The sequence below is a fragment of the Stigmatopora nigra genome, unplaced genomic scaffold (genome assembly GCF_051989575.1).
Source record: "Stigmatopora nigra isolate UIUO_SnigA unplaced genomic scaffold, RoL_Snig_1.1 HiC_scaffold_24, whole genome shotgun sequence".
In the NCBI taxonomy this organism is placed as follows: Eukaryota; Metazoa; Chordata; class Actinopteri; order Syngnathiformes; family Syngnathidae; genus Stigmatopora; species Stigmatopora nigra.
In genome coordinates, this window is record NW_027551603.1 from 1,808,947 (window position 1) to 1,828,208 (window position 19,262).

At 52.4% G+C, this 19,262-nt stretch overlaps 84 pseudogenes; all 84 read right to left on the reverse strand.

Moving 5' to 3' along the window:
* Positions 1-3: 3 nt before the first annotated feature.
* LOC144189451 (5S ribosomal RNA) lies at positions 4-122 on the reverse strand (annotated as a pseudogene).
* A 56-nt stretch (positions 123-178) lies between these two features.
* LOC144185114 (5S ribosomal RNA) lies at positions 179-307 on the reverse strand (annotated as a pseudogene).
* A 56-nt stretch (positions 308-363) lies between these two features.
* LOC144181972 (5S ribosomal RNA) lies at positions 364-482 on the reverse strand (annotated as a pseudogene).
* A 56-nt stretch (positions 483-538) lies between these two features.
* LOC144186507 (5S ribosomal RNA) lies at positions 539-667 on the reverse strand (annotated as a pseudogene).
* Positions 668-723: 56 nt separating this feature from the next.
* Positions 724-852, reverse strand: LOC144186160 (5S ribosomal RNA; annotated as a pseudogene).
* Positions 853-908: 56 nt separating this feature from the next.
* Positions 909-1,037, reverse strand: LOC144186611 (5S ribosomal RNA; annotated as a pseudogene).
* Positions 1,038-1,093: 56 nt separating this feature from the next.
* On the reverse strand, positions 1,094-1,212 carry LOC144190545 (5S ribosomal RNA; annotated as a pseudogene).
* A 56-nt stretch (positions 1,213-1,268) lies between these two features.
* Positions 1,269-1,387, reverse strand: LOC144188940 (5S ribosomal RNA; annotated as a pseudogene).
* Positions 1,388-1,443: 56 nt separating this feature from the next.
* Positions 1,444-1,562, reverse strand: LOC144189966 (5S ribosomal RNA; annotated as a pseudogene).
* A 56-nt stretch (positions 1,563-1,618) lies between these two features.
* LOC144190723 (5S ribosomal RNA) lies at positions 1,619-1,737 on the reverse strand (annotated as a pseudogene).
* A 56-nt stretch (positions 1,738-1,793) lies between these two features.
* Positions 1,794-1,922, reverse strand: LOC144185218 (5S ribosomal RNA; annotated as a pseudogene).
* Positions 1,923-1,978: 56 nt separating this feature from the next.
* On the reverse strand, positions 1,979-2,097 carry LOC144183377 (5S ribosomal RNA; annotated as a pseudogene).
* A 56-nt stretch (positions 2,098-2,153) lies between these two features.
* Positions 2,154-2,272, reverse strand: LOC144182132 (5S ribosomal RNA; annotated as a pseudogene).
* Positions 2,273-2,328: 56 nt separating this feature from the next.
* On the reverse strand, positions 2,329-2,457 carry LOC144184979 (5S ribosomal RNA; annotated as a pseudogene).
* A 231-nt stretch (positions 2,458-2,688) lies between these two features.
* LOC144186906 (5S ribosomal RNA) lies at positions 2,689-2,807 on the reverse strand (annotated as a pseudogene).
* Positions 2,808-2,863: 56 nt separating this feature from the next.
* LOC144187805 (5S ribosomal RNA) lies at positions 2,864-2,982 on the reverse strand (annotated as a pseudogene).
* Positions 2,983-6,409: 3,427 nt separating this feature from the next.
* Positions 6,410-6,528, reverse strand: LOC144183799 (5S ribosomal RNA; annotated as a pseudogene).
* Positions 6,529-6,584: 56 nt separating this feature from the next.
* On the reverse strand, positions 6,585-6,703 carry LOC144182781 (5S ribosomal RNA; annotated as a pseudogene).
* Positions 6,704-6,759: 56 nt separating this feature from the next.
* Positions 6,760-6,878, reverse strand: LOC144187000 (5S ribosomal RNA; annotated as a pseudogene).
* Positions 6,879-6,933: 55 nt separating this feature from the next.
* Positions 6,934-7,052, reverse strand: LOC144187624 (5S ribosomal RNA; annotated as a pseudogene).
* Positions 7,053-7,108: 56 nt separating this feature from the next.
* On the reverse strand, positions 7,109-7,227 carry LOC144191060 (5S ribosomal RNA; annotated as a pseudogene).
* A 56-nt stretch (positions 7,228-7,283) lies between these two features.
* Positions 7,284-7,402, reverse strand: LOC144190871 (5S ribosomal RNA; annotated as a pseudogene).
* A 56-nt stretch (positions 7,403-7,458) lies between these two features.
* Positions 7,459-7,577, reverse strand: LOC144191061 (5S ribosomal RNA; annotated as a pseudogene).
* A 56-nt stretch (positions 7,578-7,633) lies between these two features.
* LOC144188103 (5S ribosomal RNA) lies at positions 7,634-7,752 on the reverse strand (annotated as a pseudogene).
* A 56-nt stretch (positions 7,753-7,808) lies between these two features.
* LOC144182197 (5S ribosomal RNA) lies at positions 7,809-7,927 on the reverse strand (annotated as a pseudogene).
* Positions 7,928-7,983: 56 nt separating this feature from the next.
* On the reverse strand, positions 7,984-8,102 carry LOC144190883 (5S ribosomal RNA; annotated as a pseudogene).
* Positions 8,103-8,158: 56 nt separating this feature from the next.
* Positions 8,159-8,277, reverse strand: LOC144191401 (5S ribosomal RNA; annotated as a pseudogene).
* Positions 8,278-8,498: 221 nt separating this feature from the next.
* Positions 8,499-8,617, reverse strand: LOC144185160 (5S ribosomal RNA; annotated as a pseudogene).
* A 56-nt stretch (positions 8,618-8,673) lies between these two features.
* LOC144183077 (5S ribosomal RNA) lies at positions 8,674-8,792 on the reverse strand (annotated as a pseudogene).
* A 56-nt stretch (positions 8,793-8,848) lies between these two features.
* LOC144190874 (5S ribosomal RNA) lies at positions 8,849-8,967 on the reverse strand (annotated as a pseudogene).
* A 56-nt stretch (positions 8,968-9,023) lies between these two features.
* LOC144190875 (5S ribosomal RNA) lies at positions 9,024-9,142 on the reverse strand (annotated as a pseudogene).
* Positions 9,143-9,198: 56 nt separating this feature from the next.
* On the reverse strand, positions 9,199-9,317 carry LOC144191119 (5S ribosomal RNA; annotated as a pseudogene).
* Positions 9,318-9,373: 56 nt separating this feature from the next.
* LOC144185130 (5S ribosomal RNA) lies at positions 9,374-9,492 on the reverse strand (annotated as a pseudogene).
* Positions 9,493-9,548: 56 nt separating this feature from the next.
* On the reverse strand, positions 9,549-9,677 carry LOC144185628 (5S ribosomal RNA; annotated as a pseudogene).
* Positions 9,678-9,733: 56 nt separating this feature from the next.
* Positions 9,734-9,862, reverse strand: LOC144186230 (5S ribosomal RNA; annotated as a pseudogene).
* Positions 9,863-9,918: 56 nt separating this feature from the next.
* On the reverse strand, positions 9,919-10,036 carry LOC144188941 (5S ribosomal RNA; annotated as a pseudogene).
* A 56-nt stretch (positions 10,037-10,092) lies between these two features.
* LOC144184892 (5S ribosomal RNA) lies at positions 10,093-10,211 on the reverse strand (annotated as a pseudogene).
* Positions 10,212-10,267: 56 nt separating this feature from the next.
* Positions 10,268-10,386, reverse strand: LOC144191170 (5S ribosomal RNA; annotated as a pseudogene).
* Positions 10,387-10,442: 56 nt separating this feature from the next.
* LOC144186410 (5S ribosomal RNA) lies at positions 10,443-10,571 on the reverse strand (annotated as a pseudogene).
* Positions 10,572-10,627: 56 nt separating this feature from the next.
* Positions 10,628-10,746, reverse strand: LOC144191637 (5S ribosomal RNA; annotated as a pseudogene).
* A 241-nt stretch (positions 10,747-10,987) lies between these two features.
* Positions 10,988-11,106, reverse strand: LOC144187751 (5S ribosomal RNA; annotated as a pseudogene).
* A 56-nt stretch (positions 11,107-11,162) lies between these two features.
* On the reverse strand, positions 11,163-11,281 carry LOC144182250 (5S ribosomal RNA; annotated as a pseudogene).
* Positions 11,282-11,337: 56 nt separating this feature from the next.
* Positions 11,338-11,456, reverse strand: LOC144181712 (5S ribosomal RNA; annotated as a pseudogene).
* A 56-nt stretch (positions 11,457-11,512) lies between these two features.
* On the reverse strand, positions 11,513-11,632 carry LOC144182270 (5S ribosomal RNA; annotated as a pseudogene).
* Positions 11,633-11,688: 56 nt separating this feature from the next.
* LOC144186309 (5S ribosomal RNA) lies at positions 11,689-11,817 on the reverse strand (annotated as a pseudogene).
* A 241-nt stretch (positions 11,818-12,058) lies between these two features.
* On the reverse strand, positions 12,059-12,187 carry LOC144185816 (5S ribosomal RNA; annotated as a pseudogene).
* A 56-nt stretch (positions 12,188-12,243) lies between these two features.
* Positions 12,244-12,362, reverse strand: LOC144191402 (5S ribosomal RNA; annotated as a pseudogene).
* Positions 12,363-12,418: 56 nt separating this feature from the next.
* Positions 12,419-12,537, reverse strand: LOC144185690 (5S ribosomal RNA; annotated as a pseudogene).
* A 56-nt stretch (positions 12,538-12,593) lies between these two features.
* On the reverse strand, positions 12,594-12,722 carry LOC144186831 (5S ribosomal RNA; annotated as a pseudogene).
* Positions 12,723-12,778: 56 nt separating this feature from the next.
* LOC144181747 (5S ribosomal RNA) lies at positions 12,779-12,897 on the reverse strand (annotated as a pseudogene).
* Positions 12,898-12,953: 56 nt separating this feature from the next.
* LOC144186872 (5S ribosomal RNA) lies at positions 12,954-13,072 on the reverse strand (annotated as a pseudogene).
* Positions 13,073-13,128: 56 nt separating this feature from the next.
* Positions 13,129-13,257, reverse strand: LOC144185071 (5S ribosomal RNA; annotated as a pseudogene).
* Positions 13,258-13,313: 56 nt separating this feature from the next.
* Positions 13,314-13,432, reverse strand: LOC144190087 (5S ribosomal RNA; annotated as a pseudogene).
* A 56-nt stretch (positions 13,433-13,488) lies between these two features.
* On the reverse strand, positions 13,489-13,607 carry LOC144185964 (5S ribosomal RNA; annotated as a pseudogene).
* A 56-nt stretch (positions 13,608-13,663) lies between these two features.
* On the reverse strand, positions 13,664-13,782 carry LOC144188811 (5S ribosomal RNA; annotated as a pseudogene).
* Positions 13,783-13,838: 56 nt separating this feature from the next.
* Positions 13,839-13,957, reverse strand: LOC144186566 (5S ribosomal RNA; annotated as a pseudogene).
* A 56-nt stretch (positions 13,958-14,013) lies between these two features.
* LOC144191846 (5S ribosomal RNA) lies at positions 14,014-14,132 on the reverse strand (annotated as a pseudogene).
* Positions 14,133-14,188: 56 nt separating this feature from the next.
* Positions 14,189-14,305, reverse strand: LOC144185753 (5S ribosomal RNA; annotated as a pseudogene).
* A 56-nt stretch (positions 14,306-14,361) lies between these two features.
* Positions 14,362-14,480, reverse strand: LOC144190501 (5S ribosomal RNA; annotated as a pseudogene).
* Positions 14,481-14,536: 56 nt separating this feature from the next.
* Positions 14,537-14,655, reverse strand: LOC144181979 (5S ribosomal RNA; annotated as a pseudogene).
* Positions 14,656-14,711: 56 nt separating this feature from the next.
* LOC144188812 (5S ribosomal RNA) lies at positions 14,712-14,830 on the reverse strand (annotated as a pseudogene).
* A 56-nt stretch (positions 14,831-14,886) lies between these two features.
* LOC144188946 (5S ribosomal RNA) lies at positions 14,887-15,005 on the reverse strand (annotated as a pseudogene).
* Positions 15,006-15,061: 56 nt separating this feature from the next.
* LOC144182885 (5S ribosomal RNA) lies at positions 15,062-15,180 on the reverse strand (annotated as a pseudogene).
* A 56-nt stretch (positions 15,181-15,236) lies between these two features.
* On the reverse strand, positions 15,237-15,355 carry LOC144191630 (5S ribosomal RNA; annotated as a pseudogene).
* Positions 15,356-15,411: 56 nt separating this feature from the next.
* On the reverse strand, positions 15,412-15,540 carry LOC144186253 (5S ribosomal RNA; annotated as a pseudogene).
* Positions 15,541-15,781: 241 nt separating this feature from the next.
* LOC144184646 (5S ribosomal RNA) lies at positions 15,782-15,910 on the reverse strand (annotated as a pseudogene).
* Positions 15,911-15,966: 56 nt separating this feature from the next.
* On the reverse strand, positions 15,967-16,085 carry LOC144182337 (5S ribosomal RNA; annotated as a pseudogene).
* Positions 16,086-16,141: 56 nt separating this feature from the next.
* On the reverse strand, positions 16,142-16,260 carry LOC144184856 (5S ribosomal RNA; annotated as a pseudogene).
* A 56-nt stretch (positions 16,261-16,316) lies between these two features.
* On the reverse strand, positions 16,317-16,435 carry LOC144189363 (5S ribosomal RNA; annotated as a pseudogene).
* A 56-nt stretch (positions 16,436-16,491) lies between these two features.
* On the reverse strand, positions 16,492-16,630 carry LOC144184842 (5S ribosomal RNA; annotated as a pseudogene).
* A 56-nt stretch (positions 16,631-16,686) lies between these two features.
* On the reverse strand, positions 16,687-16,805 carry LOC144183608 (5S ribosomal RNA; annotated as a pseudogene).
* A 56-nt stretch (positions 16,806-16,861) lies between these two features.
* On the reverse strand, positions 16,862-16,990 carry LOC144185465 (5S ribosomal RNA; annotated as a pseudogene).
* A 56-nt stretch (positions 16,991-17,046) lies between these two features.
* Positions 17,047-17,165, reverse strand: LOC144190747 (5S ribosomal RNA; annotated as a pseudogene).
* A 56-nt stretch (positions 17,166-17,221) lies between these two features.
* LOC144187625 (5S ribosomal RNA) lies at positions 17,222-17,340 on the reverse strand (annotated as a pseudogene).
* A 56-nt stretch (positions 17,341-17,396) lies between these two features.
* LOC144188036 (5S ribosomal RNA) lies at positions 17,397-17,515 on the reverse strand (annotated as a pseudogene).
* Positions 17,516-17,571: 56 nt separating this feature from the next.
* Positions 17,572-17,690, reverse strand: LOC144189180 (5S ribosomal RNA; annotated as a pseudogene).
* Positions 17,691-17,746: 56 nt separating this feature from the next.
* LOC144191891 (5S ribosomal RNA) lies at positions 17,747-17,865 on the reverse strand (annotated as a pseudogene).
* Positions 17,866-17,921: 56 nt separating this feature from the next.
* On the reverse strand, positions 17,922-18,040 carry LOC144187257 (5S ribosomal RNA; annotated as a pseudogene).
* Positions 18,041-18,096: 56 nt separating this feature from the next.
* Positions 18,097-18,215, reverse strand: LOC144182249 (5S ribosomal RNA; annotated as a pseudogene).
* A 56-nt stretch (positions 18,216-18,271) lies between these two features.
* LOC144182727 (5S ribosomal RNA) lies at positions 18,272-18,390 on the reverse strand (annotated as a pseudogene).
* A 56-nt stretch (positions 18,391-18,446) lies between these two features.
* On the reverse strand, positions 18,447-18,565 carry LOC144188251 (5S ribosomal RNA; annotated as a pseudogene).
* Positions 18,566-18,621: 56 nt separating this feature from the next.
* On the reverse strand, positions 18,622-18,740 carry LOC144188813 (5S ribosomal RNA; annotated as a pseudogene).
* Positions 18,741-18,941: 201 nt separating this feature from the next.
* LOC144184143 (5S ribosomal RNA) lies at positions 18,942-19,060 on the reverse strand (annotated as a pseudogene).
* A 56-nt stretch (positions 19,061-19,116) lies between these two features.
* On the reverse strand, positions 19,117-19,235 carry LOC144191820 (5S ribosomal RNA; annotated as a pseudogene).
* Between the last annotated feature and the right edge of the window lie 27 nt (positions 19,236-19,262).

Genomic DNA, 19,262 nt, shown 5'->3' on the forward strand with positions numbered 1-19,262 from the left:
TGATGCTCACAGCACCTGGTATTCCCAAGCGGTCTCCCAATCAGGTACTAACCAGGCCGAACCATGCTAGGCTTCCGAGATCGGACGAGATCGGGCCTTTTCAGGGTGGTATGGCCGTGAGCGGTACTGCTCTTGCAGATGGACACCCATGAAATGTCGAAAAAGATGCGGGGTATGATGCTCACAGCACCTGGTATTCCCAAGCGGTCTCCCAATCAGGTACTAACCAGGCCGAACTATGCTTGGCTGCCGAGATCGGACGAGATCGGGAGAGATCGGGCCTTATCAGGGTGGTATGGCCGTGAGCGGTACTGCTCTTGCAGATGGACACCCATGAAATGTCGAAAAAGATGCGGGGTATGATGCTCACAGCACCTGGTATTCCCAAGCGGTCTCCCAATCAGGTACCAAACAGGCCGATCCATGCTTGGCTTCCGAGATCGGACGAGATCAGGCCTTTTCAGGGTGGTATGGCCGTGAGCGGTACTGCTCTTGCAGATGGACACCCATGAAATGTCGAAAAAGATGCGGGGCAAGATGCTCACAGCACCTGGTATTCCCAAGCGGTCTCCCAATCAGGTACTAAACAGGCCGAACAATGCTTGGCTTCCGAGATCGGACGAGATCGGACGAGATCGGGCCTTTTCAGGGTGGTATAGCCGTGAGCGTTACTGCTCTTGCAGATGGACACCCATGAAATGTCGAAAAAGATGCGGGGCAAGATGCTCACAGCATCTGGTATTCCCAAGCGGTCTCCCAATCAGGTACTAAACAGGCCGAACCATGCTTGGCTTCCGAGATCGGACGAGATCGGGCGAGATCGGGCCTTATCAGGGTGGTATGGCTGTGAGCGGTACTGCTCTTGCAGATGGACACCCATGAAATGTCGAAAAAGATGCGGGGCAAGATGCTCACAGCACCTGGTATTCCCAAGCGGTCTCCCAATCAGGTACTAAACAGGCCGAACGATACTTGGCTTCCGAGATCGGACGAGATCGGGCGAGATCGGGCCTTATCAGGGTGGTATGGCCGTGAGCGGTACTGCTCTCGCATATGGACACCAATGAAATGTCGAAAAAGATGCGGGGTATGATGCTCACAGCACCTGGTATTCCCAAGCGGTCTCCCAATCAGGTACTAAACAGGCCAATCCATGCTTGGCTTCCGAAATCGGACGAGATCGGGCCTTTTCAGGGTGGTATGGCCGTGAGCAGTACTGCACTAGCAGATGGACACCCATGAAATGTCGAAAAAAATGCGGGGTATGATGCTCACAGCACCTGGTATTCCCAAGCGGTCTCCCAATCAGGTACTAACCAGGCCGTACCATGCTTGGCTTCCGAGATCGGGCGAGATCGGGCCTTTTCAGGGTGGTATGGCCGTGAGCGGTACTGCACTTGCAGATGGACACCCATGAAATGTCGAAAAAGATGCGGGGTATGATGCTCACAGCACCTGGTATTCCCAAGCGGTCTCCCAATCAGGTACTAAACAGGCCGAACCATGCTTGGCTTCCAAGATCGGACGAGATCGGGCCTTTTCAGGGTGGTATGGCCGTGAGCGGTACTGCTCTTGCAGATGGACACCCATGAAATGTCGAAAAAGATGCGTGGTATGATGCTCACAGCACCTGGTATTCCCAAGCGGTCTCCCAATCAGGTACTAAACAGGCCGAACCATGCTTGGCTTCCGAGATCAGACGAGATCGGGCCTTATCAGGGTGGTATGGCCGTGAGAGGTACTGCACTAGCAGATGGACACCCATGAAATGTCGAAAAAGATGCGGGGTATGATGCTCACAGCACCTGGTATTCCCAAGCGGTCTCCCAATCAGGTACTAAACAGGCCGAACCATGCTTGGCTGCCGAGATCGGACGAGATCGGACGAGATCGGGCCTTATCAGGGTGGTATGGCCGTGAGCGGTACTGCACTAGCAGATGGACACCCATGAAATGTCGAAAAAGATGCGGGGTATGATGCTCACAGCACCTGGTATTCCCAAGCGGTCTCCCAATCAGGTACTAACCAGACCGTACAATGCTTGGCTTCCGAGATCGGGCGAGATCGGGCCTTTTCAGGGTGGTATGGCCGTGAGCAGTACTGCTCTTGCAGATGGACACCCATGAAATGTCGAAAAAGATGCGGGGTATGATGCTCACAGCACCTGGTATTCCCAAGCGGTCTCCCAATCAGGTACTAAACAGGCCGAACCATGCTTGGCTTCCGAGATCAGACGAGATCGGGCCTTATCAGGGTGGTATGGCCGGGAGCGGTACTGCACTAGCAGATGGACACCCATGAAATGTCGAAAAATATGCGGGGTATGATGCTCACAGCACCTGGTATTCCCAAGCGGTCTCCCAATCAGGTACTAACCAGGCCGAACCATGCTTGGCTGCCGAGATCGGACGAGATCGGACGAGATCGGGCCTTTTCAGGGTGGTATGGCAGTGAGCGGTACTGCTCTTGCAGATGGACACCCATGAAATGTCGAATAAGATGCGAGGTATGATGCTCACAGGACCTTGTATTCCCAAGCGGTCTCCCAATCAGGTACTAACCAGGCCGAATAATCCTTGGCTTCCGAGATCGGACGAGATCGGGCCTTATCAGGGTGGTATGGCCGTGAGCGGTACTGCTCTTGCAGATGGACACCCATGAAATGTCGAAAAAGATGCGGGGTCTGATGCTCACAGCACCTGGTAATCCCAAGCGGTCTCCCAATCAGGTACTAAACAGGCCGAACAATGCTTGGCTTCCGAGATCGGGCGAGATCGGGCCTTTTCAGGGTGGTATGGCCGTGGGCGGTACTGCTTTTGCAGATGGACACCCATGAAATGTCGAAAAAGATGCGGGGTATGATGCTCACAGCACCTGGTATTCCCAAGCGGTCTCCCAATCAGGTACTAACCAGGCCGAACCATGCTTGGCTTCCGAGATCGGACGAGATCAGGCCTTTTCAGGGTGGTATGGCCGTGAGCGGTACTGCTCTTGCAGATGGACACCCATGAGCTAAAGTATTAATTCGACCTTCTACACTTGCTACCCAAATCAATTGGGATTTGACATTATTCAAAGTCAGTTGGAATATTCAGGTTATAAAAGAGGGGGGAAAAGGCAGGAATATATACAGCTATGTTTTACTTTTGTGCATTTCAGGCCAAATTGGTATTTGTCTTTGAGTCAGCAATAATAACAAAGGAGTAAAGTCAGCTTGATTGCAGTAAGACTTTTTGCACTCTATACACTCAATTTTCACATGTTGTTTTACTTCTGGACGCTGCAAATGGACTGCACATCTGTTGCATCGTGTGTATATATGTGTATTACCGTACTTTGAATTTTGATTTAAACCTTTACAACCCAACTACCTCAGATCAAGCAATTATAATGTAAAGTAGTAGATGTTTAAAAAAAGCACCAAATGCAAAAAGATAACAAAATAACAATACTAAATAGTCAAATAAGCAACTCCATTATTCTTTTAGAGAAAATATCTCAGCGGGGTCAAGTCATTCAATTCAAATCGACTGGTAATCAGATTCAATTAAAGACTAACTGATTGGGTGCAATGTTGTAGTGGCAGCACAACTAAATGAATTCACTGAATTTAAATGGGATTTATAAGTGTTTTCACATTTTATACTGTAAAACAAAAAATCACATAGGATTTATGGTTAAACACTGGAGCTACAGAATTTTACCAGAAATTACATTCAATTGGTATAGCACTTCAATAACCACCAATTTATTGGAACACTATTGTAGATTTTTCATTTCACTGAAACTAAAATTATATTGCTCCACCACCACATGCACACACCCCTTTTTTACTGTATAACTCTAGCAACCACAAGTATTTTATTTTTATTTTTTTAAGAAGAAAATGACTGACTATTCTTCTGTCTGTTCAGATATCACTACTTTTACATGATAAGAGAAGTAATTTTTAAAGAAGGCTCAGCAAAATACCCAGCATTCAATAGTACTGGCATGCTGGATCTTGCAAACTACACTCCTCAACTGCACGGAAAAAAAATAGAAAAAAACAGTCATACATTGTCTGCAGTACTTTCCACTCATTCGCTTACACTTTGTACTCCATCCTTTCTACACAAAAAGCATCATCCCGCTGTTACAGAGTAAAGAAGGTTGCACAGAGTCCTTTTCTTGCTGTTCTGTCTCTTTAGAACAGAAGGACACTTTGCGCTTCACAGAATGCAAGTCTACAAGCACTGCTGCTTAGATGTGGTTGAATGTTAGGCCCCTAAGAAATACATGTGAAGCAACAGCAATGCTTTACAAGGTGTCTATTGTTTATATAAATAAACATAAAACAGGTTACGAAAACATGCTGTAAAATCCAAATCATATTTTATCATAGTTTCACATGCTTAAACTAATAGTAATTGTTTAGTATAAATGATCGTCATGTGAAAGACATTGTTTAGTATTCTTTCATTCATTCATTCTCTCAACCGCTTATCCTCACAAGGGTCACGGGGGGTGCTAAGGCCTATCCCAGCTATCTACGGGCACCAGGCGGGGGACAAAAGAATGAACATAATTTAAAGTAATTGCTCTTCAGTTGTACTGCATACCGGAGGTCATTTAATTCATTCAGATCAAGAACCTCAAATAACATATCGGCTGGTATTGTTGGAGATGGAAATCCAACTCATTTTATCTCTGAGGGCTAGCTGCGAATGCACTTGCATTATGTCATTAAAATTCTAGAAATCATAGCGAAAGGGTTATTTTTCAAGAAAATCTGTTCCCGAAAGACCGACAAATTGTCTTTATTTGATGCTCTTGTCAGGAGAGGTTGGATTGCCTTTCCTGGCATGACGTCACGATAACTATCAGCTGTCACTAATTACGTGATTAGATTATTTTTGGCGTCACTGGACAAGGTCCAAGTGGACATGGGGAAGCTGGAGCACCTCTTTGAGTCCAGGGCCAAAGAGACGCCATGGGCCAAGAAAGCGCCAGAGAGCAAAAAGTCCGAGATCCTGGTTCTGGACTCCAAGCGGAGCACCGCCATCAACATCGGGATGACGGTCCTGCCCGCCGTTCACGTCATCAAGAGCGCCATCCTCAACTTTGACGACTTTGCCATCAACAAGGAGGGTGTGGAGAAGATCCTGAGCATGACGCCCACAGAGGAGGAGAAGCAGAAGATCCGCGAGGCTCGCTCGGCCAATCCCGACGTTCCCCTGGGGACGGCCGAGGAATTCCTCTCGGGCCTGGCTTCCGTCAGCGCCTTGACCCCCCGCCTGCAGCTGTGGTCTTTCAAACTCAACTATGAGGCACTCGAGCAGGAGATCGCCGAGCCCCTGTTTGACCTGAAGTTGGGCATGGAGCAGCTGGCCGGCAACCGGACCTTCAAGAAGATCCTGGCCACGCTGCTGGCCGTGGGGAACTTCCTCAACGGGTGTCCTCCTCACCAGAATCTTCAGGCTCCCTCCATGGTGAATCAATTCCTCTGGGCATAGGCATAAGATAACTTGGGCGCTCTCTGGTGGTTGTACGCACCTGGGCATCATGATGAAACGGTAAAGGCTTCCCAGGGCGACGTGCATAGCAGTGGTGGGGCGTATGAGTACGCTGCGGCTCTAACTCTTCTACCAGCTGTGGCTCATCTCTAGAAATGATGTGCCTGAGAGCCCCGCACCACGGTGTGTCCATTACAAAATTCCTAAACGATTCTGAGGGGTTTCTTATACATTCCAAGCAGTCCGGTGTCTTCGAGGTGGATGGTTTGCGTCGCCGAGTGCGTCGGCGCGAGCGTGGGTGGCGCTCCGCTGGGTCCATAATGGTTGGATCGTGCTGTTACGATTTCGCCGCGTAGTGCGACGCGATCGTAGGGTAAGTTGAACCCAGATGCAGAGTCGCCGAAGTAATTGGAAAGGTGAGGCAGATCTGTAGCTCTTGTTGGTTGATTTAATAAACGGGGTAACATAACTTAAACAACTTGGCTTGACCACTCATTACAAACGAACTGAACATGCGGCGTGGCGTCAATGGAAACAGCAATTACTACGAGGATTAACAGGAAACGAAACCAGAACTTAACCAGTCGATCCAACCGCGCCCACAGAAAATCATAATGCTTAAATACCAAAAATAATCTAATCACGTAATTAGTGACAGCTGATAGTTATCGTGACGTCATGCCAGGAAAGGCAATCCAACCACTCCTGACAGCTCTGAGTGATTTTGGATCCTTTGTTTCTCCCCCAAGTAATGAGGACATGTTCTTTTTAAGATAGCTCTCCATCTAAGTCCTACTATAGGTCCAGTCTTGGTAAAAGGTGCATGATGACAACTGATCTATCTGAAATCCAGAATTTGATCTGGATTTCAGATAGATCACCCATGAAATGTCGAAAAAGATGCGGGGTATGATGCTCACAGCACCTGGTATTCCCAAGCGGTCTCCCAATCAGGTACTAACCAGGCCGTACCATGCTTGGCTTCCGAGATCGAACGAGATCGGGCCTTTTCAGGGTGGTATGGCCGTGAGCGGTACTGCTCCTGCAGATGGACACCCATGAAATGTCGAAAAAGATGCGGGGTATGATGCTCACAGCACCTGGTATTCCCAAGCGGTCTCCCAATCAGGTACTAAACAGGCCGAACCATGCTTGGCTTCCAAGATTGGACGAGATCGGGCCTTTTCAGGGTGGTATGGCCGTGAGCGGTACTGCTCCTGCAGATGGACACCCATGAAATGTCGAAAAAGATGCGGGGTATGATGCTCACAGCACCTGGTATTCCCAAGCGGTCTCCCAATCAGGTACTAAACAGGCCGAACCATGCTTGGCTCCGAAGATCGGACGATATCGGGCCTTTTCAGGGTGGTATGGCCGTGAGCGATACTGCACTTGCAGATGGACACCCATGAAATGTCGAAAAGATGCGGGGTATGATGCTCACAGCACCTGGTATTCCCAAGCGGTCTCCCAATCAGGTACTAAACAGGCCGAACCATGCTTGGCTTCCGAGATCGGACGAGATCGGGCCTTTTCAGGGTGGTATGGCCGTGAGCGGTACTGTACCAGCAGATGGACACCCATGAAATCTCGAAAAAGATGCGGGGTATGATGCTCACAGCACCTGGTATTCCCAAGCGGTCTCCCAATCAGGTACTAAACAGGCCGAACCATGCGTGGCTTCCGAGATCGGACGAGATCGGGCCTTTTCAGGGTGGTATGGCCGTGAGCGGTACTGCACTAGCAGATGGACACCCATGAAATGTCGAAAACGATGCGGGGTATGATGCTCACAGCACCTGGTATTCCCAAGCGGTCTCCCAATCAGGTACTAACCAGGCCGAACCATGCTTGGCTTCCGAGATCGGACGAGATCGGGCCTTTTCAGGGTGGTATGGCCGTGAGCGGTACTGCACTAGCAGATGGACACCCATGAAATCTCGAAAAAGATGCGGGGTATGATGCTCACAGCACCTGGTATTCCCAAGCGGTCTCCCAATCAGGTACTAAACAGGCCGAACCATGCGTGGCTTCCGAGATCGGACGAGATCGGGCCTTTTCAGGGTGGTATGGCCGTGAGCGGTACTGCTCTTGCAGATGGACACCCATGAAATGTCGAAAAAGATGCTGGGTATGATGCTTACAGCACCTGGTATTCCCAAGCGGTCTCCCAATCAGGTACTAACCAGGCCGAACCATGCTTGGCTTCCGAGATCGGACGAGATCGGGCCTTTTCAGGGTGGTATGGCCGTGAGCGGTACTGCACTAGCAGATGGACACCCATGAAATGTCGAAAAAGATGCGGGGTATGATGCTCACAGCACCAGGTATTCCCAAGCGGTCTCCCAATCAGGTACTAACCAGGCCGAACCATGCTTGGCTTCCGATATCGGACGAGATCGGGCCTTTTCAGGATGGTATGGCCGTGTGCGGTACTGCACTAGCAGATGGACACCCATGAAATGTCGAAAAAGATGCGGGGTATGATGCTCACAGCACCTGGTATTCCCAAGCGGTCTCCCAATCAGGTACTAACCAGGCCGAACCATGCTTGGCTTCCGAGATCGGACGAGATCGGGCCTTTTCAGGGTGGTATGGCCGTGAGCGGTACTGCACTAGCAGATGGACACCCATGAAATCTCGAAAAAGATGCGGGGTATGATGCTCACAGCACCTGGTATTCCCAAGCGGTCTCCCAATCAGGTACTAACCAGGCCGGACCATGCTTGGCTGCCGAGATCGGACGAGGTCGGGCCTTTTCAGGGTGGTATGGCCATGAGCGGTACTGCTCTTGCAGATGGACACCCATGAAATGTCGAAAAAGATGCGGGGTATGATGCTCACAGCACGTGGTATTCCCAAGCGGTCTCCCAATCAGGTACTGACCAGGCCGGACCATGCTTGGCCTCCGAGATCGGGCCTTTTCAGGGTGGTACGGCCGTGAGCGGTACTGCTCCTGCAGATGGACACCCATGAAATGTCGAAAAAGATGCGGGGTATGATGCTCACAGCACCTGGTATTCCCAAGCGGTCTCCCAATCAGGTACTAAACAGGCCGAACTATGCTAGGCTTCCAAGATCGGACGAGATCGGGCCTTTTCAGGGTGGTATGGCCGTGAGCGGTACTGCATTAGCAGATGGACACCCATGAAATGTCGAAAAAGATGCGGGGTATGATGCACACAGCACCTGGTATTCCCAAGCGGTCTTCCAATCAGGTACTAAACAGGCCGAACCATGCTTGGCTTCCGAGATCGGACGAGATCGGGCCTTATCAGGGTGGTATGGCCATGAGCGGTATTGCTCTTGCAGATGGACACCCATGAAATGTCGAAAAAGATGCGGGGTATGATGCTCACAGCACCTGGTATTCCGAAGCGGTCTCCCAATCAGGTACTAAACAGGCCGAACCATGCTTGGCTGCCGAGATCGGACGAGATCGGGCCTTTTCAGGGTGGTATGGCCGTGAGCGGTACTGCACTAGCAGATTGACACCCATGAAATGTCGAAAAAGATGCGGGGTATGATGCTCACAGCACCTGGTATTCCGAAGCGGTCTCCCAATCAGGTACTAAACAGGCCGAACCATGCTTGGCTGCCGAGATCGGACGAGATCGGGCCTTTTCAGGGTGGTATGGCCGTGAGCGGTACTGCACTAGCAGATGGACACCCATGAAATGTCGAAAAAGATGCGGGGTATGATGCTCACAGCACCTGGAATTTCCAAGCGGTCTCCCAATCAGGTACTAACCAGGCCGAACCATGCTTGGCTTCCAAGATCGGACGAGATCGGGCCTTTTCAGGGTGGTATGGCCGTGAGCGGTACTGCTCTTGCAGATGGACACCCATTAAATGTCGAAAAAGATGCGGGGCATGGTTCTCACAGCACCTGGTATTCCCAAACCGTCTCCCAATCAGGTACTAAACAGGCCGAACCATGCTTGGCTGCCGAGATCGGACGAGATCGGGCCTTTTCAGGGTGGTATGGCCGTGAGCGGTACTGCACTAGCAGATGGACACCCATGAAATGTCGAAAAAGATGCGGGGTATGATGCTCACAGCACCTGGTATTCCCAAGCGGTCTCCCAATCAGGTACTAAACAGGCCGAACCATGCTTGGCTGCCGAGATCGGACGAGACTGGGCGAGATCGGGCCTTTTCAGGGTGGTATGGCCGTGAGCGGTACTGCACTAGCAGATGGACACCCATGAAATGTCGAAAAAGATGCGGGGTATGATGCTCACAGCACCTGGTATTCCCAAGCGGTCTCCCAATCAGATACTAACCAGGCCGAACCATGCTTGTCTGCCGAGATCGGACGAGAGCGGGCGAGATCGGGCCTTATCAGGGTGGTATGGCCGTGAGCGGTACTGCTCTTGCAGATGGACACCCATGAAATGTCGAAAAAGATCCGGGGTATGATGCTCACAGCACCTGGTATTCCCAAGCGGTCTCCCAATCAGGTACTAACCAGGCCAACCATGCTTGGCTGCCGAGATCGGACGAGATCGGGCCTTTTCAGGGTGGTATGGCCGTGAGCGGTACCGCTCTTGCAGATGGACACCCATGAAATGTCGAAAAAGATGCGGGGTATGATGCTCACAGCACATGGTATTCCGAAGCGGTCTCCCAATCAGGTACTAAACAGGCCGAACCATGCTTGGCTGCCGAGATCGGGCGGGATCGGGCCTTTTCAGGGTGGTATGGCCGTGAGCGGTACTGCTCTTGCAGATGGACACCCATGAAATGTCGAAAAAGATGCGGGGTATGATGCTCACAGCACCTGGTATTCCCAAGCGGTCTCCCAATCAGGTACTAAACAGGCCGAACCATGCTTGGCTTCCGAGACCGGGCGAGGTCGGGCCTTTTCAGGGTGGTATGGCCGTGAGCGGTACTGCTCTTGCAGATGGACACCCATGAAATGTCGAAAAAGATGCGGGGTATGATGCTCACAGCACCTGGTATTCCCAAGCGGTCTCCCAATCAGGTACTAAACAGGCTGAACCATGCTTGGCTTCCGAGATCGGGCGAGATCGGACGAGATCGGGCCTTTTCAGGGTGGTATGGCCGTGAGCGGTACTGCTCTTGCAGATGGAAACCCATGAAATGTCGAAAAAGATGGGGGGTATGATGCTCACAGCACCTGGTATTCCCAAGCGGTCTCCCAATCAGGTACTAAACAGGCCGAACAATGCTTGGCTTCCGAGATCGGACGAGATCGGGCCTTTTCAGGGGGGTATGGCCGTGAGCGGTACTGCTCTTGCAGATGGACACCCATGAAATGTCGAAAAAGATGCGGGGCATGGTTCTCACAGCACCTGGTATTCCCAAGTGGTCTCCCAATCAGATACTAACCAGGCCGAAACATGCTTGGCTTCCGAGATCGGACGAGATCAGACGAGATCAGGCCTTTTCAGGATGGTGTGGCCGTGAGCGGTACTGCTCTTGCAGATGGACACCCATGAAATGTCGAAAAAGATGCGGGGTATGATGCTCACAGCACCTGGTATTCCCAAGCGGTCTCCCAATCAGGTACTAAACAGGCCGAACCATGCTTGGCTTCCGAGATCGGACGAGATCGGGCCTTTCCAGGGTGGTATGGCCGTGAGCGGTACTGCTCTTGCAGATGGACACCCATGAAATGTCGAAAAAGATGCGGGGCATGGTTCTCACAGCACCTGGTATTCGCAAGCGGTCTCCCAATCAGGTACTAAACAGGCCGAACCATGCTTGGCTTCCGAGATCGGACGAGATCGGGCCTTTTCAGGGTGGTATGGCCGTGAGCGGTACTCCGCTTGCAGATGGACACCCATGAAATGTCGAAAAAGATGCGGGGTATGATGCTCACAGCACCTGGTATTCCCAAGCGGTCTCCCAATCAGGTACTAAACAGGCCGAACCATGCTTGGCTTCCGAGACCGGGCGAGATCGGGCCTTTTCAGGGTGGTATGGCCGTGAGCGGTACTGCTCTTGCAGATGGACACCCATGAAATGTCGAAAAAGATGCGGGGTATGATGCTCACAGCACCTGGTATTCCCAAGCGGTCTCCCAATCAGGTACTAAACAGGACCGAACAATGCTTGGCTTCCGAGATCGGACGAGATCGGGCCTTTTCAGGGTGGTATGGCCGTGAGCGGTACTGCTTTTGCAGATGGACACCCATGAAATGTCGAAAAAGATGCGGGGTATGATGCTCACAGCACCTGGTATTCCCAAGCGGTCTCCCAATCAGGTACTAACCAGGCCGAACGATGCTTGGCTGCCGAGATCGGACGAGATCGGACGAGATCGGGCCTTATCAGGGTGGTATGGCCGTGAGCGGTACTGCTCTTGCAGATGGACACCCATGAAATGTCGAAAAAGATGCGGGGTATGATGCTCACAGCACCTGGTATTCCCAAGCGGTTTCCCAATCAGGTACTAACCAGGCCGAACCATGCTTGGCTGCTGAGATCGGACGAGATCGGACGAGATCGGGCCTTATCAGGGTGGTATGGCCGAGTGCGGTACTGCTCTTGCAGATGGACACCCATGAAATGTCGAAAAAGTTGCGGGGTATGATGCTCACAGCACCTGGTATTCCCAAGCGGTCTCCCATTCAGGTACTAACCAGGCCGAACCATGCTTGGCTGACGAGATCAGACGAGATCGGGCGAGATCGGGCCTTATCAGGGTGGTATGGCCATGAGCGGTACTGCTCTTGCAGATGGACACCCATGAAATGTCGAAAAAGATGAGGGGTATGATGCTCACAGCACCTGGTATTCCCAAGCGGTCTCCCAATCAGGTACTAACCAGGCCGGACCATGCTTGGCTGCCGAGATCGGACGAGGTCGGGCCTTTTCAGGGTGGTATGGCCATGAGCGGTACTGCTCTTGCAGATGGACACCCATGAAATGTCGAAAAAGATGCGGGGTATGATGCTGACAGCACCTGGTATTCCCAAGCGGTCTCCCAATCAGGTACTAAACAGGCCGAACCATGCTTGGCTTCCGAGATCGGACGAGATCGGGCCTTTACAGGGTGATATGGCCTTGAGCGGTACTGCTCTTGCAGATGGACACCCATGAAATGTCGAAAAAGATGCGGGGCATGGTTCTCACAGCACCTGGTATTCCCAAGCGGTCTCCCAATCAGATACTAACCAGGCCGAACCATGCTTGGCTTCCGAGATCGGACGAGATCGGACGAGATCGGGCCTTTTCAGGGTGATATGGCCGTGAGCGGTACTGCTCTTGCAGATGGACACCCATGAAATGTCGAAAAAGATGCGGGGTATGATGCTCACAGCACCTGGTATTCCCAAGCAGTCTCCCAATCAGGTACTAACCAGGCCGAACCATGCTTGGCTGCCGAGATCTGACGAGGTCGGGCCTTTTCAGGGTGGTATGGCCGTGAGCGGTACTGCTCTTGCAGATGGACACCCATGAAATGTCGAAAAAGATGCGGGGCATGGTTCTCACAGCACCTGGTATTCCCAAGCGGTCTCCCAATCAGGTACTAAACAGGCCGAACTATGCTTGGCTTCCGAGATCAGACGAGATCGGGCCTTTTCAGGGTGGTATGGCCGGGACCAGTACTGCTCTTGCAGATGGACACCCATGAAATGTCGAAAAAGATGCGGGGCATGATGCTCACAGCACCTGGTATTCCCAAGCGGTCTCCCAATCAGGTACTAACCAGGCCGAACCATGCTTGGCTGCCGAGATCGGACGAGATCGGGCGAGATCGGGCCTTTTACGGGTGGTATGGCCGTGAGCGGTACTGCTCTTGCAGATGGACACCCATGAAATGTCGAAAAAGATGCGGGGTATGATGCTCACAGCATCTGGTATTCCCAAGCGGTCTCCCAAACAGGTACTAACCAGGCCGAACCATGCTTGGCTTCCGAGATCGGACGAGATCGGGCCTTTTCAGGGTGGTATGGCCGTGAGCGGTACTGCTCTTGCAGATGGACACCCATGAAATGTCGAAAAAGATGCGGGGTATGATGCTCACAGCATCTGGTATTCCCAAGCGGTCTCCCAAACAGGTACTAACCAGGCCGAACCATGCTCGGCTTCCGAGATCGGACGAGATCGGGCCTTTTCAGGGTGGTATGGCCTTGAGCGGTACTGCTCTTGCAGATGGACACCCATGAAATGTCGAAAAAGATGCGGGGTATGATGCTCACAGCACCTGGTATTCCCAAGCGGTCTCCCAATCAGGTACTAAACAGGCCGAACCATGCTTGGCTGCCGAGATCGGACGAGATCGGGCCTTTTCAGGGTGGTATGGCCGTGAGCGGTACTGCACTAGCAGATGGACACCCATGAAATGTCGAAAAAGATGCGGGGTATGATGCTCACAGCACCTGGTATTTCCAAGCGGTCTCCCAATAAGGTACTCACCAGTCCGAACCATGCCTGGCTTCCGAGATCGGACGAGATCGGGCCTTTTCAGGGTGGTATGGCCGTGAGCGGTACTGCACTAGCAGATGGACACCCATGAAATGTCGAAAAAGATGCGGGGTATGATGCTCACAGCACCTGGTATTCCCAAGCGGTCTCCCAATCAGGTACTAACCAGGCCGAACCATGCTTGGCTGCCAAGATCGGGCGAGATCGGGCCTTTTCAGGGTGGTATGGCCGTGAGCGGTACTGCTCATGCAGATGGACACCCATTAAATGTCGAAAAAGATGCGGGGTATGATGCTCACAGCACCTGGTATTTCCAAGCGGTCTCCCAATCAGGTACTAACCAGGCCGAACCATGCTTGGCTTCCGAGATCGGACAATCGGGCCTTTTCAGGGTGGTATGGCCGTGAGCGGTACTGCACCACCAGATGGACACCCATGAAATGTCGAAAAAGATGCGGGGTATGATGCTCACAGCACCTGGTATTCCCAAGCGGTCTCCCAATCAGCTACTAACCAGGCCGAACCATGCTTGGCTTCCGAAATCGGACGAGATCGGGCCTTTTCAGGGTGGTATGGCCGTGAGCGGTGCTGCACTAGCAGATGGACACCCATGAAATGTCGAAAAAGATGCAGGGTATGATGCTCACAGCACCTGGTATTCCCAAGCGGTCTCCCAATCAGGTACTAACCAGGCCGAACCATGCTTGGCTTCCGAGATCGGACGAGATCGGGCTTTTTCAGGGTGGTATGGCCATGAGCGGTACTGCTCTTGCAGATGGACACCCATGAAATGTCGAAAAAGATGCGGGGTATGATGCTCACAGCACCTGGTATTCCCAAGCGGTCTCCCAATCAGGTACTAAACAGGCCGAACCATGCTTGGCTGCCGAGATCGGACGAGATCGGGCCTTTTCAGGGTGGTATGGCCGTGAGCGGTACTGCACTAGCAGATGGACACCCGTGAAATGTCGAAAAAGATGCGGGGTATGATGCTCACAGCACCTGGTATTCCCAAGCGGTCTCCCAACCAGGTACTAACCAGGCTGAACCATGCTTGGCTTCCGAGATCGAACGAGATCGGGCCTTTTCAGGGTGGTATGGCCGTGAGCGGTACTGCTTTTGCAGATGGACACCCATGAGATGTCGAAAAAGATGCAGGGTATGATGCTCACAGTACCTGGTATTCCCAAGCGGTCTCCCAATCAGGTACTAACCAGGCCGAACCATGCTTGGCTTCCGAGTTCGGACGGGATCGGGCCTTTGCAGGGTGGTATGGCCGTGAGCGGTATTGCCATTGCAGATGGACACCCATGAAATGTCGAAAAAGATGCGGGGTATGATGCTCACAGCACCTGGTATTCCCAAGCGGTCTCCCAATCAGGTACTAACCAGGCCGAAACATGCTTGGCTTCCGAGATCGGGCGAGATCGGGCCTTTTCAGGGTGGTATGGCCGTGAGCGGTACTGCTTTTGCAGATGGACACCCATGAAATGTCGAAAAAGATGCGGGGTATGATGCTCACAGCACGTGGTATTCCCAAGCGGTCTCCCAATCAGGTACTAACCAGGCCGAACCATGCTTGGCTGCCGAGATCGGACGAGATCGGACGAGATCGGGCCTTTTCAGGGTGGTATGGCTGTGAGCGGTACTGCACTAGCAGATGGACACCCATGAAATGTCGAAAAAGATGCGGGGTATGATGCTCACAGCACCTGGTATTCCCAAGCGGTCTCCCAATCAGGTACTAACCAGGTCGAACAATGCTTGGCTTCCTAGATCGGACGAGATCGGACGAGATCGGGCCTTTTCAGGGTGGTATGGCCGTGAGCGGTACTGCACTAGCAGATGGACACCCATGAAATGTCGAAAAAGATGCGGGGTATGATGCTCACAGCACCTGGTATTCCCAAGCGGTCTCCCAATTAGGTACTAACCAGGCCGATCCATGTTTGGCTTCCGAGATCGGACGAGATCGGACGAGATCGGGCCTTTTCAGGGTGGTATGGCCGTGAGCGGTACTGCACTAGCAGATGGACACCCATGAAATGTCGAAAAAGATGCGGGGTATGATGCTCACAGCACCTGGTATTCCCAAGCGGTCTCCCAATCAGGTACTAACCAGGCCGAACCATGCTTGGCTTCCTAGATCGGGCGAGATCGGGCCTTTTCAGGGTGGTATGGCCGTGAGCGGTACTGCTTTTGCAGATGGACACCCATGAAATGTCGAAAAAGATGCGGGGAATGATGCTCACAGCACCTGGTATTCCCAAGTGGTCTCCCAATCAGGTACTTACCAGGCCGAACCATGCTTGCCTTCCGAAATCGGAGGAGATTGGGCCTTTTCAGGGTGGTATGGCCGTGAGCGGTACTACTCTTGCAGATGGACACCCATGAAATGTCGAAAAAGATGCGGGGCAAGATGCTCACAGCACCTGGTATTCCCAAGCGGTCTCCCAATCAGGTACTAAACAGGCGGAACCCTGCTTGGCTTCCGAGATCGGACGAGATCGGGCCTTTTCAGGGTGGTATGGCCGTGAGCGGTACTGCACTAGCAGATGGACACCCATGAAATGTCGAAAAAGATGCGGGGTATGATGCTCACAGCACCTGGTATTCCCAAGCGGTCTCCCAATCAGGTACTAACCAGGCCAAACCATGCTTGGCTGCCGAGATCGGACGAGATCGGGCGAGATCGGGCGAGATCGGGCCTTATCAGGGTGGTATGGCCGTGAGCGGTACTGCTCTTGCAGATGGACACCCATGAAATGTCGAAAAAGATGCGGGGTCTGATGCTCACAGCACCTGGTATTCCCAAGCGGTCTCCCAATCAGGTACTAAACAGGCCGAACAATGCTTGGCTTCCGAGATCGGACGAGATTGGGCCTTTTCAGGGTGGTATGGCCGTGAGCGGTACTGCTTTTGCAGATGGACACCCATGAAATGTCGAAAAAGATGCGGGGTATGATGCTCACAGCACCTGGTATTCCCAAGCGGTCTCCCAATCAGGTACTAAACAGGCCGAACCATGCTTGGCTTCCGAGATCGGAGGAGATCGGACGAGATTGGGCCTTTCCAGGGTGGTATGGCCGTGAGCGGTACTGCTCTTGCAGATGGACACCCATGAAATGTCGAAAAAGATGCGGGGTATGATGCTCACAGCACCTGGTATTCCCAAGCGGTCTCCCAATCAGGTACTAAACAGGCCGAACCATGCTTGGCTTCCAAGATCGGACGAGATCGGGCCTTTTCAGGGTGGTATGGCCGTAAGCGGTACCGCTCTTGCAGATGGACACCCATGAAATGTCGAAAAAGATGCGGGGTATGATGCTCACAGCACCTGGTATTCCCAAGCGGTCTCCCAATCAGGTACTAAACAGGCCGAACCATGCTTGGCTTCCGAGATCGGACGAGATCGGGCCTTTTCAGGGTGGTATGGCCGTGAGCGGTACTGCACTAGCAGATGGACACCCATGAAATGTCGAAAAAGATGCGGGGTATGATGCTCACAGCACCTGGTATTCCCAAGCGGTCTCCCAATCAGGTACTAACCAGGCCGAACCATGCTTGGCTTCCGAGATCGGACGAGATCGGGCCTTTTCAGGGTGGTACGGCCGTGAGCAGTACTGCTCTTGCAGATAGACACCCATGAAATGTCGAAAAAGATGCGGGGTATGATGCTCACAGCACCTGGTATTCCCAAGCGGTCTCCCAATCAGGTACTAACCAGGCCGAACCATGCTTGGCTTCCGAGATCAGGCGAGATCGGGCCTTTTCAGGGTGGTATGGCCGTGAGCGATACTGCTCTTGCAGATGGACACCCATGAAATGTCGAAAAAGATGCGGGGTATGATGCTCACAGCACCTGGGATTCCCAAGCGGTCTCCCAACCAGGTACTAACCAGGCCGAACCATGCTTGGCTTCCCAGATCGAACGAGATCGGGCCTTTTCAGGGTGGTATGGCCATGAGCAGTACTGCTCTTGCAGATGGACACCCATGAAATGTCGAAAAAGATGCAGGGTATGATGCTCACAGCACCTGGTATTCCCAAGCGGTCTCCCAATCAGGTACTAACCAGGCCGAACCATGCTTGGCTTCCGAGATCGGACGAGATCGGGCCTTTTCAGGGTGGTATAGCCGTGAGCGGTACTGCACTAGCAGATGGACACCCATGAAATGTCGAAAAAGATGCGGGGTATGATGCACACAGCACCTGGTATTCCCAAGCGGTCTCCCAATCAGGTACTAACCAGGCCGATCCACGCTTGGCTTCCGAGATCGGGCGAGATCGGGCCTTTTCAGGGTGGTATGGCCGTGGGCAGTACTGCTCTTGTAGATGGACACCCATGAAATGTCGAAAAAGATGCGGGGTATGATGCTCACAGCACCTGGTATTCCCAAGCGGTCTCCCAATCAGGTACTAAACAGGGCAAACCATGCTTGGCTTCCAAGATCGGACGAGATCGGGCCTTTTCAGGGTGGTATGGCCGTAAGCGGTACCGCTTTTGCAGATGGACACCCATGAAATGTCGAAAAAGATGCGGGGTATGATGCTCACAGCACCTGGTATTCCCAAGCGGTCTCCCAATCAGGTACTAACCAGGCCGAACCATGCTTGGCTTCCGAGATCGGACGAGATCGGGCTTTTTCAGGGTGGTATGGCCGTGAGCGGTACTGCTTTTGCAGATGGACACCCATGAAATGTCGAAAAAGATGCGGGGTATGATGCTCACAGCACCTGGTATTCCCAAGCGGTCTCCCAATCAGGTACTAAACAGGCCGAACCATGCTTGGCTGCCGAGATCGGACGAGATCGGGCCTTTTCAGGGTGGTATGGCCGTGAGCGGTACTGCTCTTGCAGATGGACACCCATGAAATGTCGAAAAAGATGCAGGGTATGATGCTCACAGCACCTGGTATTTCCAAGCGGTCTCCCAATCAGGTACTAACCAGGCTGAACCATGCTTGGCTTCCGAGATCGGGCGAGATCGGTATGGCCGTGAGCGGTACCGCTCTTGCAGACGGACACCCATGAAATGTCGAAAAAGATCACAGCACCTGGTATTCCCAAGCGGTCTCCCAATCAGGTACTAAACAGGCCGAACGATGCTTGGCTGCCGAGATCCGACGAGATCGGGCCTTTTCAGGGTGGTATGGCCGTGAGCGGTACTGCACTAGCAGATGGACACTTATGAAATGTCGAAAAAGATGCGGGGTATGATGCTCACAGCACCAGGTATTTCCAAGCGGTCTCCCAATCAGGTACTAACCAGGCTGAACCATGCTTGGCTTCCGAGATCGGACGAGATCGGGCCTTTTCAGGGTGGTATGGCCGTGAGCGGTACTGCACTAGCAGATGGACACCCA